Source organism: Rhinopithecus bieti, unplaced genomic scaffold (genome assembly GCF_001698545.2).
Source record: "Rhinopithecus bieti isolate Rb0 unplaced genomic scaffold, ASM169854v2 scaffold_7398, whole genome shotgun sequence".
Lineage (NCBI taxonomy): Eukaryota > Metazoa > Chordata > Mammalia > Primates > Cercopithecidae > Rhinopithecus > Rhinopithecus bieti.
The window spans coordinates 3,375,757-3,393,917 of record NW_016805783.1 but is presented as its reverse complement, the minus strand read 5'-3'; the positions used below and the strand labels follow the sequence as shown (position 1 = coordinate 3,393,917).

The following is an 18,161-nucleotide window of genomic DNA, read 5'->3' as shown; positions in this document are numbered from 1 at the left end:
AATTTTATGTTACATTTTTAATCATAAAACCCTTGAGTGGTAGTGGGTGGCTTTGTGAAGATAAGTTATGCCACACAAACAGGATACTGTGTATTTTTTCCTGTGAGAATAATTGACATTATAGAGAAGGGATATGGCTTAGATACATTTGCATTTTCACAGACTTTTTTTTATTTGAAATATAACATATATTGAGAAAAGTATATATCTCAAGTGACAGTTTGGTGAATTTGTCACAAATTGAATACATCCATGTAAACAACACCCAGATAAAGACCCAGAGAAAGTCTTTCGATTCTGTGTCACAATAAAAAATTCTCGTTTAAACTGTAGATTGATAGGAACATATTCACACAGAGTTGTTGACTGAGGGAAGTTTCAAATGAGGTGCTGCTTACTTCTCTCCTGCCAATAATTTAATGAAAAAAAGAACATCATCTTATTTTAATGGTTGTGTGGGGAACTGGGTTCAGCATTTTGCTTGACAGCCTTGAGAAAGAATAAAGAAGGAAAAAGTCCACTTCTGTTTCTTTTCATCCCAGAGAGATTAACGGGCAATATGAGTGTAAGATGCTGGAAAAGTCTGTTGAGAAACCTAGTGAAATCTCATTCTCTGAAAATTTGGGGGATTACAGGTGCTTTTGAATGCATCATGCCTAAGGGTTAGATGAAATGACCTCCAGGTGTTTGACCCTATTAAATCTGTTAAGAGACTTATAATGCCAGCAGGGGATGAAATGAAATTTGGATGCCTTAGTTTCAGTATTTTCAGAATTTATTGTATTTTTTCAATAAATGTTTATAAATCAAAATACATCAGGTGCTTTATTCTCTATATGGTCTCTCTTTCCTGGACTATTCTGGACTCTTCCTACTGATCTCTCATTTCCTACCTTGAGACCTTTCTCTCACAGCAGCCAGAGAAATCTGCTCATAATGTAAATCTCATCATGCTGATTCCTCCGGTAAAAACCTCCTGTGCAGGACACATTCCTCTGGTAATGTTGGAAGAAAACCCTACCAGATGACTTTCTGCAAAAAAAGACCATGATACTACCTGTTTGGAATACAAATAGTAATTGACTGAAATTACTGGACAGGAAGAACAGACTCTAGTTGAGAAAGAGAAGAGGGGAGCTGGGAGCCTGAGGAGAAGGCTTTTAGTCTAGGGCTAAGTGCAGTAGGTATAGGGAAGGACAGTATGGTAGGGCAGGGATGTCAGTGGGAAAACTATGGGTCTCTTTACCAGGGAAACTGCAAAACTGAAGCTGGGGAAACCTTGGTCACTGAGGAGAGTGGAAGAATCCTGCAAGGGAAAGAGCCAAGAAAGGGACCCAGATTCTGTCTGAAATCTGAATAGTTCCTGTGTATAACAGACTCAGAGCAGCCAAATGAAGGGCAGAGGATCTGAACTGAGACTGGAGTGGCTGCCCAATAAACAGAACAGTTCAAGTTAAGCAAAGATAATTGCTTCTTGTAACAAACAACAAAACCATGCTCATTTTAGAAAAATAACAGAATTTCGTATCTTCACAATTTAACATTTATGATGTTCAGGATACAATTCTAAAATTATCCAGCATAGAAAGAAGGTCAAAGGAATCAAATGCAGGTTTATAGAATAGGAGCTTTAGGCCAGGTGTGTGGTGCACACCTGTAATCCCAGCATTTTGGGAGGCTAAGGTGGGAGGATCATTTGAGCCCAGAAGTTCAAGACCAACCTGGGCAACAAAGCAAGACCCCATCTCTTAAAAAAAAAAAAATAGCTAGGTGTGGTGGCATGTACCTGTGGTCCTAGGTACTTGGGAGGCTGAGGCAGGAGGCTGAGGCAGGAGGATCACCTAAGCTCGGGAAGTCAAGGCTGCAGGGAGCCATGATTGTGCTTCTGCACTCCAGCCTGGGCAACACAACGAGACTCTGTCTCAAAAACATAAAAACGAAAAAACTAGAATGGGAGCTTTAAGTTAACTGTGGTTAGGCATTGCTAAATGATGGGGATACATTCTAAGAAATACTTCATTTAGGCTATTTTGTCATTGTGTGAACATCATAGAGTGTGCTTACACAAACCTATGTGGTATAGCCTACTACACATCAGGGTAGGAATAGCCTGTTGCTTCTAGGCTAGAGACCTGTATGGTATTTTTTTTATTATTATTAAATCTCCGCTCTTGAGTATGTCTTTTTAATATTCAATGTGGTAAAACTGAAGGATGTAGAAAGTTACATACCAAGGTATGATAGTTGTCTTGAGGAAAAATACTTATTTTATTGGTTGAGTTGTGAACTGAACCACTCTTTTCATGAAACACATGTGTTACTTGTAAGACTGATGAGCAATTGTGTTTATTCTTGCTTGGGTATGTGGTAGATTCTTGCAAATGAACAAAATGAGCCTGTCACTTCAAAGAAAACAACTGACAGTAAAGGTTGCCAATGATAAATTTTGTGTTTTCAAGTAAAAATTAGAATTTTAGAAACTTGTATCCACCACTGAAAACTTGACAGAGTCCTAATATATAAAAGACTTTTCTGATGAAATAGGTGGTCATGTCAATGAATGTGATTTTTAAAATATTGTATACAGAGATTTGTAAACATGTAGAAGAAGTAGATAATTCAGTGAACCAGTATTTCCAAATGATCAAATACATCATTATAAAATCATTCATGGGTAAGAGATTCATTAAAAGTTCAAGATAAACGAATGGATTTTAAGGTCTTAAAATATGAAAAATTTATTTCTGTTCATTGAGATTGTTTCCAATTCCACCCTGCAGCTAACCTTTAAGAAACTATGACTTGTTGAGTTTTGGTGTAGTGTCAGAAAACAATAACCATAGTTATCTGAAAAGGCTATTAAAATACTCCTCCTCTTTCCATATGAGGCCAGATTTTTCTTTATATACTTCAACCTAAACAGCATATTGCAACAAAGTAAATGTAGAAGCAGATATGAAAATTCAGCTCTTTTTTATTATGCCAAATAGTAAAGACATTCAGAAGATCATAAAACAGTGCTATGGTTCTATCTTTTTTGTTTTGTAGAATACGGTTATTTTTCATTTAAAAATTATGTTAACATAATGGGTTTATTGTTTAAGACAAATATTTTTAAATTTTCTCAAGTTTTTTTTGAGCCCTCCAAATCCTTTAATGTAAAACAGCTATTAGCTACTTTATGCTTCCTAATGGAAGAATATATAACCACCTTGAACACATGATGTTGAAAGAAGCCAGTCACAGAAAACCAAATATTGTCTAAATTCATTTATATGAAATGTCCACAAGAGGCAATTCAGCAGAGATAGGAAGTAGATTATTGGTTGCTTAAGGCTGGTGGGGAGGACTAGGTGTTTCGAGGATGATGGCTAGAGAGTATGGTGTTTCTTTTTGAGATAATGAAAATGTTGTAAAATTGACTCATTATTATAGTCAATTTTACAACATTTTATCATCTCTGTGAATACACTAAAACTATTGAATTGTACACATTAAATGGGTGAATTGTGTAAGATGTAATTTTAAAAAATTTCTCAGTTTTAATTAAATTTTAACTAAATTAAGATTTAACTACTAACAAAGTAAATATTAATAGATTTAACCCACACAAACAAAAGCTTTTGGGATCCTTAGTAATTTTAAGAATATAAAAGAGTTTTGAGTCCAAAAAGTTTGAGAACCCTTGCCTGTATTCTCTTCCCCATTCAGATTCGTCTTTCACTCACACAACCATGTTTGTTTTTGCCTGTCCCTGAGTCTTGAAATGCTTTCCTCTGCCTTTTTCTTGACCAGATTTTAAGGTCTATTTTGCCTTTCCTGATCATCCTAGTCTATAGTCATTCTTCCCCCATTTAGTCTTAACCTGTTTATTATCTACATACTTACTAGTCATTTATAAACTTTGTTTTACTATATGTGCATATCTCATGTTAAATTCATGTAAAGTTCTTAAAACAATATCTGACATTGTATTATAATATGTAGCAGTTAATTACATAAGTGTAAAGGACAGAGAGGAGTCAACTTATGATGACACCCAGGTTTCTGGCTTGTATAACTTAAGTGGATAGTAGTGTCATTCATTAAAATAAGATACCTAGGATTGAATGAGGTTTGCTTGGGAAGATGAATTTCATTTGATTGAGTTTGAAGTAATTATAGGTCATTTAAATAGAGGTGTCAAGTAGCAGTTGGATATGTGTGTCTGGAACTTAGGAAAGAAATCTAGGCTAAGGTTATGGACCTAACAGCTGCCACACATGTGTAATAAAAAATGCCACCCTTTATTGATTGTTTATCTTGTGCCAGGCACTTTGGTGAGCACTTCTTAAATTTAATTTTCATAATAATCCATAAGGTAGTATTACCCTATACCAGGAAATGAAAGCTTAGAAAAGTTTAATAACTTACCCTAGACCACACAAGCTAAATGGCAAGATCTATGATTTGAACCCAGGTCTTTCTGGCTCCAAAGCTATTAATCCTTATGCTTTACTGAGTAACTGAAGTTTGGAGAAGGGATAAGATCACTTAAGGGGAGAACGTAGTATGAGAAGAGAAGGAGGCTAAAGATAGAATACTGAGGAGCTCTAACATTTAAAGGATGGACAGAAAAGAGAAGCCTGTGCCTACAAAGAGATTGAAATAGAACAGCCAGGAAGATAAGAGGAAAATCAGGAGAAGTGGTATCATAGAGAGACTGACCAGGTGCAATGGCTCCCACCTATAATCCCAGCACTTTGGGAGGCTGAGGCAAGTGGATCACTTGAGGCCAGGAGTTCGACACTAGCCTGACCAGCATGACAAAACCCTGTTTCTACTAAAAATACAAAAATTAGCTGGGCTTGGTGGCGCATGCCTGTAATTCCAGCTACTCTGGAGGCTGAGGCATGAGAATTGCTTGAACCTGGGAGGCGGAGGTTGAGTGAGCCAATAATGTGCCACTGTACTCCAGCCTTGGTGACAGAGTGAGACTGTCTCAAAAAAAAAAAAAAAAAAAAAAAAAAAGAATTAAAATTAAAATTGAAAACTGAAAAAAAGAAAAAGGAGAGAGAGCATTACAAAGTCTGAGTGAGTGCTTGCTGTTTCAGATAAGATCTGAAAAGTTTTAGCAACAATGAAGTCACTGGTGACAGTGACAAGGACTGTTGAATGAAGAGATGGGGATAGGATGAGATCTGAATGAGAGATAAAGTGGACACAGTCATAATAGATGGCTTTTACCAAAAGTTTTGCCTGTGAAGAGAAATAAAGATATAACAGAAGTAAAGATACAGCTTGATGTGTGTGAAGTGGAGGGAATATATACATATTTTTTAAATGAGAAAGGTAGGGTTTAAATATTGATGGAAAAGAGCCATTAGAAGTGTTCTCTTGCTGGATAACAAATTGCTGGCTTTAAACAAATATTTTATTGTGCTCATGATTTTGTGGGTCAGGAATTTGGGGAGAACTTCACTGGGTGGTTTGTCTCTGACTATGTGTCAGCAGGTGTCTGGAGCTATAGGGTCCACTTCCAAGATGCTTCTTCACTCAAAAGTCTGGCATCTTACCGCTCTTTGGTGCACACTTAGCTCTCTTCCTCCCATCTTCCCTCCCTAGAGTGGTTAGAATGTTAAGCTTTGGAGTTTTCATCTGCAGAGAGAAAATAGGAGATTCATAGTGAAAGTAGAGGTTTTAAGAAACAGGATATTTGGCAGGGTGCAGTGTCTCCACCTGTAATCCCAGCACTTTGGGAGACCAAGGTGAGAGGATTGCTTGAGCCCAGGAGTTCAAGACCAGCCTTGGCAACATAGGGAGACCCTGTCTCTACAAATAATTTTTAAAATTAGCCAGGTGTGGTGGCACATACCTTTGGTACTTGGGAGGCTGAACTGGGAGAATCGCCTGAGCCTGGGATGTTAAGGCTACCGTGAGCTGTGATTGCACCACAGCACTCCAGCCTGGGTGGTAGAACGAGACCCTGCCTCAAAAACAAACAAGCAAAACAAACAAACAAAAAACCCCAAAGCAAACAAACAAAAAGTAACAGGATATTTCATTAAATAATTCATTCATTAAATAATGAAGTTTAACTTAATAAATTTAATGAAGTTTAATAGGTGTAGTGGGAGTAACAATGAGAGTGAAAGTGTAGGAGGTTGTAGTCAAAGAGTTGTTTCACCTTAGAATTTCCAGAGACAGAACATTTCTGGGTAGTTTCCTGTATTCTAAGAAATGATCTTGGGAATGCATGAGGAGGTCAAGGAGCCAAAAAGTACAGTGAGCAAGAGTCCAGGACATGTAGCGAGGATGAATGTGACTGAACTAAGGACTAGCATCTTCAGTGCTTGAGGGGAGTAACCAGGAGACAAGTGGGACTAAATGGGGCAGAGGGGTAGAGAAGTCCTGAAAGCAAAACTCCTGGCTCACTTAAAAAAACATATCTCTCTCTCAATACCTAATCCAATGTCTAACATATAGAATTTAGGTGCATAAAGTATTAGATTTGTGATGTCCTTTGATGAATTTACCCCTTTAATCATTATTAAATGACCCTGTCTTTATCCCTGGTAATATTGTTTGCTCTGAAAACTACTTGTGCCCGATACTGGTAAAGCCATTCCAGCTTTCTTTTCATTAATATTAACGTGGCATATTTTCCCCATTCCTTTATTTAACTTATATATGTCTTTATTCTTAAAGAAGTGATTTTCTTATAGGCAGCATATAGTACGGTGTTGCTTTCTTAAGTCTCATCTAACAATATCTGCATTTTAATTGGGATGTTTAGATTTAAATTTAATGTGACTATTGATATGGTTGGGTTTAAATTCTCCATCTTATTATTCATTTTCTATTTTTTTCATCTCCTTTTTCTCCCTTTCCTCTTTCTCTTCTTTTGGATTGAATTTTTAAAATTCTGTTTTATCTTCTTTGTAGGCTTACTGTCTATACTTCTTTGTTTTATTTTGTAATTGGTGTTTTTTGATTTATAATATGCATCTTTAACCTTTCATAGTCTTTCTTTAAATACTATTACACTACTTCGCATATAGTATAAGAGTCTTAGAATAGTATATTTCCATTTTCCCTTTTCCAAACTTTGGGCTATTGTTGTCATACATTTTGCTTCAACAGAAGTTATAAACTCTACAATACATTGGTAACTTTTGTTTTAAACCAATGATCTCTTAAAGATAGTTCAAAACAAGAGAAAAAAGATGTTTTTATTTTATTACATATTTACCTTTCCAGTACTCTTCATTCCTTGTGTAGATCCAGATTCCTTTTGTTTTCCTTCTGACTGTAAAACTTTTTTTTTTTTTTTTTGACAATTTCTTGGCCGGGGCAGTGGCTCATACCTGTAATCCCAACACTTAGGGGGGCTGAGGCGGGAGGATCTCTTGAAGCCTGGAGTTCAAAACCAGTCCAGGCAACAAAGCAAAACTCTGTCTCTATTCTTATAAAACAAACAAAAAGCACTTCTATTTTTTTTTTCTTTTTGAGACGGAGTCTCGCACTGTCACCCAGGCTGGAGTGCAGTGGTACGATCTTGGCTCATTTCAATCTCCACCTCTCAGGTTCAAGCGATTCTCCTGCCTCAGCCTCCTGAGTAGCTGGAATTACAGGCACACACCACCATGCCTGGCTAATTTTTATATTTTTAGTAGAGATAGGGTTTCACCATGTTGATCAGGCTGGTCTCGAACTCCTGACCTCATGATTTGCCTGCCTCAGCCTCCCAAAGTACTGGGATTGCAGGCGTAAGCCACCACACCCAACCAACAAAAAACATTTCTTGTCTGCATGTCTACTAGTGATGAATTCTTCCAGCTTTTATGTCTGGAAAAAAACATTTTACTTTTATTTTTAAAAGGTCTTTTGCTGGATATTGAATTCTAGGTTGACATTTTTTTGGTTTTTCTTTGAGTGCTTTATATTGCTCCACTGTCTTCTGGTTTGTCTTGTTTCTTTTCTTCTTTTTTTTGAGATGGAGCCTCGCTCTTTTGCCTAGGCTGGAGTGCAGTGCATGATCCCAACTCACTGCAACCTCTGCCTCCCAGGTTCAAGCGATTCTCCTGCCTCAGCCTCCCAAGTGGCTGGGACTAAAGGCACATGCCCGGCTAATTTTTGTATTTTTAGTAGAGATGGGGTTTCGCCATGTTGGCCAGGCTGGTCTCGAACTCCTGATCTCAGGTGACCCACCCACCTTGGCCTCCCAAAGTGCTGGGATTACAAATATAAGCCACCACGCCTGGCCTTGTTCTTTTTTTGCTGTATTTTTTTTCCTGCAGGTTTTTCTTTCTGTAGTTCATGTTGAATACCTTCTATAGCTATGTCTTCAAGTTTATTAATTTTTTTCTTCTGAGGTATCTAATCTGCTATTAATCTTTATTGTATTTTTGGTCTTACTATATTTTTCGTTTCTAGAAATTTGATTTGGGTCCTTTTATATCTTCCATATCTATCTTTATTATGTTTATGCTTTTCTTTACCTTCTTGAACATATGGAATATAGGTGTTATAACTTTAAATGTCCCTGTCTACTAAGTCTAGTACCTATGTCTTTTTAGGTCTGTTTCTCTTGACTGATAGTTCTCTCTCTCTCTCTCTTTTTTTTTTTAAGAGTCATATTTTTCTGCTTTTTTGTCTGCTTGGTGATTTTTTTGTTAGATGCCAGATATTTGTGAATTTTGCTTTAGTGGATCCTGGATATTTTCGTATTCCTTTCACTATTGACCTGTGTTTTGGAACACAATTAAATTATCTGGAAATCATTTGACTCTTTTAAGGCTTCATTTATTTATCTGGTTTTTGTTTTTGGACACAGCCAGAGCAGTCTTTAATCAATAGCCGATTTTCCTTCACTATCCAGGCATTGCTCTTCTGAGTACTCTACTGAATGTCCCATATATGAGAAGGTTTTTCCATCTGGCTAGTGGAAAGCAGAACTCTTCCTGGCCCTTTGTCAGCTCCTGGAAGGATTCTACTCCTTCCCATGTCTCTTCCCTGGCTTTGAGTAGTATCCTCACATCCATGCACTGATCAGTACTCAGCTGAAGACTCAAGCTTAACCCTCTGCAGACCTCTGGAGTTCTCTTTTTGTAGCTTTCTTCTCTCTAGTATTCTGTCCTGCTAATCTTAGTTTGCCTTGGCATGTCCCATTTCTCAACTCTGTTTCTTCAACTGGGGGACCACTGGACTGCATTCCAGTTTCTCATCTCTGGACTGTGGACCATAAATTGTCCCCAGGCAGTAAGCTGTGGCAATAATGAGGCTCACCATTTGTTTTCTTTCTCCCAGGAATTGCTGTTCTGTACTGCCTGTTGTTTATTGTGTAAAAAGTATTCTTTTATTTATGTTGTTCAATTTTGTGGTTGTTTAAATGAATCTGGTCCCTGTTTCTTCATCAGAGCTGGCAGTGTTACTGAACATAAAGCTTAGTGATTGATGAAGTATTTATAAATATGAAATATGTATACGTATAGAATATTTAGGGTATCATCTCTGCTTCCTTGTGTTAAATGCATCAGGTCTTCTGACTGATGCATTGTACTGTTTCAGAGGGGTGCTTACTATATGGAGAACATAGAAGTACTAGTTATTAACTATTTTCTTGTATTAAATTTTGGTAAGTCACATAAACATTGAGTCTCCTTTGAATGTGTCAAATGTAGCTGACTTACTAATTAGATTCTGTCATACTGGTTTTCTGTGGTCACCGAATATTAGCAAATTTCTTCATTTAGTTACACAAGTACTTGGCCAACATACTTTTACATAAGAAAATGTTTAGGATGGGCTGGCAAGATAGCCGAATAAGAACAGCTCCGGTCTGTAGCTGCCAGCAAGATCAATGCAGACAGTGGGTGATTTCTCTATTTCCAACTGAGGTACCCAGCTCATCTCACTGGGACTGGTTAGACAGTGGATGCAGCCCACAGAGGGCAAGCTGAAGCAGGATGGGGTATCACCTCACCTGGGAAGCACAAGGGGTCAGGGAACTCCGTCTCCTAGCCAAGGGAAGCTGTGACAGACTGTATCATGAGGAATGGTGCATTCTGGCCCAGATACTATGCTTTTCCCACAGTCTTCACAACCCACAGACCAGGAGATTCCCTCGGGTGCCTACACCACCAGGGCCCTGGGTTTCAAGCACAAAACTGGGCAACTGTTTGGGCAGATACCAAGCTAGCTGTAGGAGTTTTCTTTCATACTCCAGTGGTGCCTGGAATGACAGCGAGACAGAACCATTCACTTCTCTGGGAAGGGAGCTGAAGCCAGGAAGCCAAGTGGTCTAGCTCAGTTGATCCCACCCCCATGGAGCCAAGCAAGCTAGCATCCTCTGGCTTGAAATTCTCAACTGATATCACAGTAGTCTGAGGTCAACCTGGGATGCTAGAGCTAGGTGGGGGAAGGGGCGTCCCCCATTACTGAGGCTTGAGATTTCCCCTCACAGTGTAAACAAAGCTGCCAGAAAGTTCGAACTGGGCAGAGCCTACAGCAGCTCCCTAAAGCCTCTTTAGCCAGACTGTCTTTCTAGATTCCTCCTCTCTGGGTAGGGTATCTCTGAAAGAAAGGCAGCAGCCCCAGTCAGGGACTTATAGATAAAACTCCCCTCTCCCTGGGACACATCACCTGGGGGAAAGGGTGGCTGTGGGCACATCTTCAGCAGATTTAAATGTTCCTGCCTTCTGGCTCTGGACAGAGCAGTGGATCTCCCAGCACAGTACTCGAGCTCTGCTAAGGGACAGACTGCCTGCCTCTTCAAGTGGGTCCCTGACCCCCGTGCCTCCTGACTGGGAAACACCTCCTGGCAGGAATCGACAGACACCTCATACAGGAGAGCTCCAGCTGCCATCTGGTGGGTGCCCCTCTGGGATGAAGCTTCCAGAGGAAGGAACAGGCAGCAATCTTTGCTGTTCTGCTGGTGATATCCAGGCAAACAGGGTCTGGAGTGGACCTCCAGCAAATTCCAGCAGACCTGCAGCAAAGGGGCCTGACTGTTAGAAGGAGAACTAACAAACAGAAATGAATAGTATCAACATTGACAAAAAGGACATCCACACAGAAACCCCATTCGAAGGTCACCAACATCAAAGACCAAAGGTAGATAAAATCATGAAGATGAGGAAAAACCAGCACAAAATGGCTGAAAATTCCAAAAACCAGAGTGCCTTTTCTCTTCCAAAGAATCACAACTCCTTGCCACCAAGGGAATAAAACTGGACAAAGAATGAGTTTGACAAATTGACAGAAGTAGGCTTCAGAAGGTAGGTAATAACAAACTCCTCCTAGCTAAAGGAGCATGTTCTAACCCAATGCAAGGAAGCTAAGAACTTTGAAAAAAGGTTAGAGGAATTGCTAACTAGAATAACTAGTTTAGAGAAAAACATAAATGACCTGATGGAACTGAAAAACACAGCATGAGGACTTTGTGAAGCATACACAAGTACCAATAGCTGAATCAATCAAACAGAAAAAAAGGATATCAGAGATTGAAGATCAGCTTAATGAAATAAAGCGCGAAGACAAGATTAGAGAAAAAAGAACGAAAAGGAACAAACAAAGCCTCCAAGAAATAGGGGACTATGTGAAAAGACCAAACCTACATTTGATCGGTGTACCTGAAAGTGACAGGGATAATGGAACCAAGTTAGAAAACACTCTTCAGGAGAACATTCCCAACCCAGCAAGACAGGCCAACATTCAAATTTGGGAAATACAGGGAGCACCACAAAGATACTCCTCAAGAAGAGCAACCCCAAGGCATATAATTGTCAGATTCACCAAGGTTGAAATGAAGGAAAAAATATTAAGAGCAGTCACTGCTCAGGGAAATAAGAGAGGACACAAACAAATGGAAGAACAAACAAATGGAAGAACATTCCATGCTCATGGATAGGAAGAATTATATGAAAATGGCCATACTGCCCAAAGTAATTTATAAATTCAATGCTATCCACATTAAGCTACCTTTGGCTTTCTTCACAGAATTAGAGAAAACTACTTTAAATTTTATATAGAACCAAAAAAAGAGCCTGTATAGCTAAGACAATCCTAAGCCAAAAGAACAAAGATGGAGGCATCACGCTACCTGACTTCAAACTATACTACAAGGCCACAATAATCAAAACAGCATGGTACTGGTACCAAAACAGATAAATACACCAACGGAACAGAACAGAGACCTCAGAAATAATGCCACACACCTACAACCATCTGATCTTTGACAAACCTGACAAAAACAAGCACTGGGCAAAGGATTCTTTATTTAATAAGTGATGTTGGGAGAACTGGCTAGCCATATGCAGAAAACTGAAGCTGGACCCCTTTCTTACACCTTATACAAAAATTAACTCAAGATGGATTAAAGACTTAACTGTAAGACCTAAAGCCATAAAAACCCTAGAAGAAAACCTAGGCATTCAAGACATAGGCATGGGCAAACACTTCATGACTAAAACACCAAAAGCAATGGCAACAAAAGCCAAAATTGACAAATGGGATCTTATTAAACTAAAGAACTTCTGTATAGCAAAAGAAACTATCTTCAGAGTGAACAGGCAACTTACAGAATGGGAGAGAATTTTTGGAATCTATCCATCTGACAAAGAGCTAATATCCAGAATCTACAAGGAACTTAAACAAATTTACAGGAAAACAAACAACCCTATCAAAAAGTGGGTGAAGGATATGAACAGACACTTCTCAAAAGAAGATATTTATGCACCAACAAACATATGAAAAAAAGCTCATCATCACTGGTCATTAGAGAAATGCAAATCAAAACCACAATGAGATACCATCTCATGGCAGTTAGAATGGCAATCATTAAAAATCAGGAAACAACAGATGCTGGAGAGACTGTGGAGTAATAGGAACGCTTTTACACTGTTGGTAGGAGTGTAAATTAGTTCAACCATTGTGGAAGACAGTGTGGCGATTCCTCAAGGATCTAGAGGCAGAAATAACATTTGACCCAGTAATCCCATTACTGAGTATATACCTAAAGGATTATAAATCATTCTACTAAAAAGAACATGCACACATATGTTTATTGCAGCACTATTCACAATAGCAAAGACTTGAAACCAACCCAAATGCCTATCAATGGTAGACTAGATAAAGAAAACTTGGCACATATACTCCATGGAATACTATGCAGCCATAAAAAAGGATGAGTTCATGTCCTTTGCAGGGACATGGATAAAACTGGAAACCATCATTCTCAGCAAACTAACACAGGAAGAGAAAACCAAACAATGCATGTTTTCACTCATAAGTTAAAGTTGAACAATGAGAACACATGGACACATGGAGGGGAACATCACACACCGGGGCCTGTCAGGCAGTGGGGGTCTAAGGGAGGGATAGCATTAGGAGAAATACCTAGTGTAGATGATGGGTTGATGGGTGCAGCAAATCACTATGGCATGTGTGTACCTATGTAACAAACCTGCACATTCTGCACATGTATCGTAGAACTTAAAGTATAATAAAAAAAGAGAAAATATTTAAAATATATCTTTCAAATTATTTCTTCAAATTTAAATCGACGGTCATTTTATGTATAAGTACAATTTGTAATGAATAGCCCATGGTTTTAGAGTCCTGATTTATTGACAAACTTATAAACAAAATTTTAAGCTTTTTTGGTATTCTTTTGAAATGTCAATATTGACAGGAAGCAAACACAAAAGGGAGAACAGTCTGTGGCTCTCAAAAAACCAAAAAGGATATCTATTGTATGTTTGTATGGTGGGTCATTAACCTTTGGTGCACTTTGCAGAAGTATTTTAAGTATTTACCATTAGACATTATTTGTTTTAAGTTATATTTTACTGAGAGCTACAACTCAGGAAGGCAAGTTAATTGTAAGATAATGATTAAGCCACATTTAACGCTTTTTAAAAGCATGGATCAGGACAGTGAAGCAGTATGATGCCATATATACTTTTACACAACAGCCATGCTAATATAATAATAAAATAATTATGCTATATTTTTAAAATCTTCTCATGAATTACTTAAAATAACCATGTATTTACTGTTCTTTGCCAGAAAGAGGAAACATTTCATTTTAATTTTAAAATTCAATTCTGAAAACATAGTTAAAGCTTTAACCTTTCTCACTCTGACCCAGGTATTCCTAATATAGCTTTGCCCTTGACTTGCACAGCTAAATACTAGTTTCTCAAGTGATTTAGGAGACTTGACTTCATTATTCAAAACTGAAATTATTTAGCTTGTTCTAAATGCAACTCTGCTTCCCACTATGTCTTTTTTTTACTTTTCAAATCATCCAGGCTTAAATACTGAGCATTTTCTCCTTTTCTTTCTCAATAGTTGATAAGAGTCCTGTAATTTTTTTAAAGCTGTTTCTCATATTTATTATATTATTATTTTAAGAATCTGTTTCATTACACTTCCCTAGAACAGATCATCAGCTCTCTTTAAGTAGTTTGTCTAAGATCACCCAGTGGGCATTTGAACTCATATTGGTTTGATTCCAAATTCCATACTGGTTTCCAATAAAGGGCTCTGTCACTGTACTACATTATTTCTGTTGAACCATTCACGCTGTTTGTATTACCTCTATAATATATAGTCAGGCATATGGGACAGTATAAAGAGAGCAATATAAATAGTAAGTTAATTTTATTCTAAGTGAAACATAATATATATGTGTATTTTTTTATCTTGAGTAAGAAGAGAAGTGTTTTGCCTAGGAGCTAATTAGTAACAAGAAAGGGAAAAGTAACATTTGTTGACTAGCTCCTTTGTGCAGTGCACTGTGACTATTGGTCTGATTTATTCCTCAGAAAGAAGGATTAAAAGACTTTACAAAATGAGCAAACTATATTATAAAAGTAAACGCTAATATGCATATATGTTTCATTCATGCAACTCCTAGAAATGAGACTTTACTATAAGTGTTTTCAGAATCCATAATAATATAGGTTGAAATTAGGTATTTGGATCAACTTTCAAGGGAAGGGGTGAGAGAAATGGACGTCAAGATTGTTTTCATAGACTGAAACATTAGACCTGAGGTTTTGTTGTTTTACTCTTTCTCTGTTTTAGTAAAAGATTCCAGGTATGCCTGAAGTCATCTTCTATATGAATGAAAAAATGTAACAGCAAAGAAGGGAAAATAAAAGACGGCAGTATCTTAGAAATAAATATTTTATGGTGACATTATTTTCTGCCAGTGAACTAATAATCTACAAAATTTTAAGATAGATAAGCAGAAAGAATACAAACAGAAAAGGATAGTAATTTAACTTATGAATAATCATCCACTGAAACGTAGCAAGGATATGCTACATATGAAATGTAATTAGATGATTGCTTAAAGATCTAGGAATATAAGCTCAGTGTAATAAAATAACTCTATTTCTTTTCATCATTGTTAAGGATTAATAAGGCATTAAATGGGTTTTCATGTGGGTTCTCATATGTTTAAAAGGACAACAATAAGAAAATCTAAAGAAACTGAAATAACTATTATAAATCAATGCAGGTAGCCTATTTATGATTTTAAACATAAAATCCTTTTCATTTCTAAACCTTTGCTCAAGTAACTTCTAGTACCTGAGTCATATGTCTGATACCTAAGTCTATTCTTTTCTCTATGTATCTATTCCCTTCTTTAATTTTAAAACACTCTGACACATGAAAAAATGCCAGTTTACTGTAGAGAAATATTCATAACTTGTCTATTCATGTCACTCCTCCCCACCACACTATTCATATTATACACATTACCCGTTCTCTTTGTTCATTAATTGGCAAAAGGGACTAAGAATTTCAAGGATGTCCAAAATAAAAAACAAACAAACAAAATCTAACAACTCAGGAATGTCCTGTAGGTAGCTCATAGAAACTTCCTTTAGGAAGTAGTGCTCATCACTTGCTTACTTCTTTGGAAGCTTGTCTGGTAATCATATAGACCAACATCAAAATAACTCTCATTTATGTGTGTGACATTTCAGTGTAGAAGTAATATTAGGTAATGTTTTGCATATGTCCTATTACAGGTACTATTAAAAGTGCTTAGGTGTATTAACTCATAACTTCTCACAACTCTATGAAATAGATTCTCTCATCACTGTTTCACAGATGGAGAAACTTTCCCTTGTCCACAAAACTGGCTGGTGACAGAGCCAGTATTTTAACTCAGGCTGTCTGGTTCCAGAGACTATACTTTTAGACTCTATGTTGCCTCTTAGTGTATGTTAGTTTACTGTTTGGTACGTACGTTGTCATTATTAGTTTATTTGCTCATGTTTTATCTGTGTTTGTATTTTCTGTTTGTGAGTGTTACTATGCTATAGCAAAAGGGCCTGGACTTTGAGTGAGCAGATCTTACTTAATATTCACAGAAGCCTGGAAGTGTAAACATTGCTATCCCTATTTTATAGATAAAGAAACCTGAGGTCCAGAGATGTCATGTAACTTGCTTTGGTGTGGTTCTGAGCAAATTATGTCTCTGTATCTCAGGTTTCCTTGTATGTAAAATAGGAATAACTTTCAGACTTGTGAGGAATAAATGAGCGTTTATGAGAATAGTAATTAGAAACATAAAATTAATTGTTAGTACCCTTCATTCCTTTTCCTCTACTATACAGTAATTTCATAAGAACAGAGAACCGAGGATACAGTTACACAGTATTAACCTGTTTATCTTGGCTTATTATAAGTACAGAGAATTTTCTCTGCTCTTGAAGCACCCCTCCTCCCCATCACCTTCTCAAAATGGAAAAGTTCAGGGGAAAAGGCATCATGGGACTCCAGCATTGTTAAGTATTCACTGTTATATTGCAGTTGGAATTTGTCATATTGCTTTAGTTATGAATCATGTCAGTAATTACCCTGAGGGTGGTGTTAGTTCACTATTCAAGTACAAACAAGAAGGGAAGTAGCAATGGTAGAAGAATAGCTAGGACATATTCTCTGTACCTAACCTGTGGGGTGGAAGCACATATACTCTTGTTCAGAGAATTTTATGAAGAGTCATGATATTAGATAATTACTTGAATTTAGTTTTAAAATTTTCAGTTTGTTAACTTATATCTTAACTGGAATTGTGAGGAAGAGCTCTGGAATTCTGGATATGCAACAAAGAAAGAAGAGAAATAGAAGAAATCGATCCTAATTAGTGTAGCTTCTGAATTTCTGCAGCTAAATAAAAGGCTGTTATTAATTATTGAGTTTACTGAAATTTTAGAACTACTCTAAGGCAATTGTTCTTAAATCATCTAAGCTTACTTACCTTTAATCATAAAATATAACAAGTTTTGGCATTTCATTTTCCAAATATTTATAGCATGTTTTAAAACTCTGAACTGTCACAACCCAGTCTGTTTCAACATACACATTTGTGGTCCTTGGTGTTGTTATTAATGTACTTAATTGATTCTTCGTATTTTCAGCTTTTCTCAGAAATGGCCAAATATCAAAGGTATTTTGGTGTCTTCCTGTAAGTGCTAGATTTAGAACATGATAAGGAAATGTAGAACAGGAAACAGCTGGATTTGTTTCTTAGCCTTTTCAAAAAAGCCTTTTCTTACTTTGCTACGTTTCAGTGTTCTTATCTCCACTAAATATAACAACAAATTTATCTTTAAGACTTTGATTATATTCCTTAAGAATTCTTCAAAGACTGACATAAATCTGTCTTGCTATCTTTTAAGTCTGGTCGTTTTATCATTATGCCCTTTTCATATTTTAAGATAATTTAATTATCTAAAAGTTTTTAAATTTACATATTAAGTAATGATAGTTTTTATATTAGGTTTTATCATTTAGTTTTTTTCTTTTAAACATTAAGATGAAAAAGGTGGAGAAATGAAATTACTTGTCTTTTACATGAGTCATAAACAAAAATGAACATAGGATACCCTAATCCAATACTGAACTTACTATCTGTTCTTGAAAATATAATTTTTTTGCATTATCTTTTTCATATGAATATTGGGCACTTTTAATAGTATGCACTTTTAGATTGGCATCTGATTTAGTTGAACCCACATATTTTAATGGGGTCTTCTGAAAACAAACTTTTGCACATTTCAGTTCCAATGCAGAACAAATGGCCTGGGGAAGGGACGGAGAGTGGTAAAGAAATCCCTTGTAGAAAACCCTTTTTTTTTTTTTAAACAGACGAGTCG

General features: G+C 36.9%; 1 protein-coding gene across 1 annotated transcript in view; it reads left to right on the top strand.

Annotated features, from left to right (window-relative positions):
* Positions 1-18,161, top strand: part of RB1 (RB transcriptional corepressor 1) — a 180,083-nt gene that overhangs the window by 86,954 nt on the left and 74,968 nt on the right. The gene's annotated exons all lie outside the window — the stretch shown is intronic.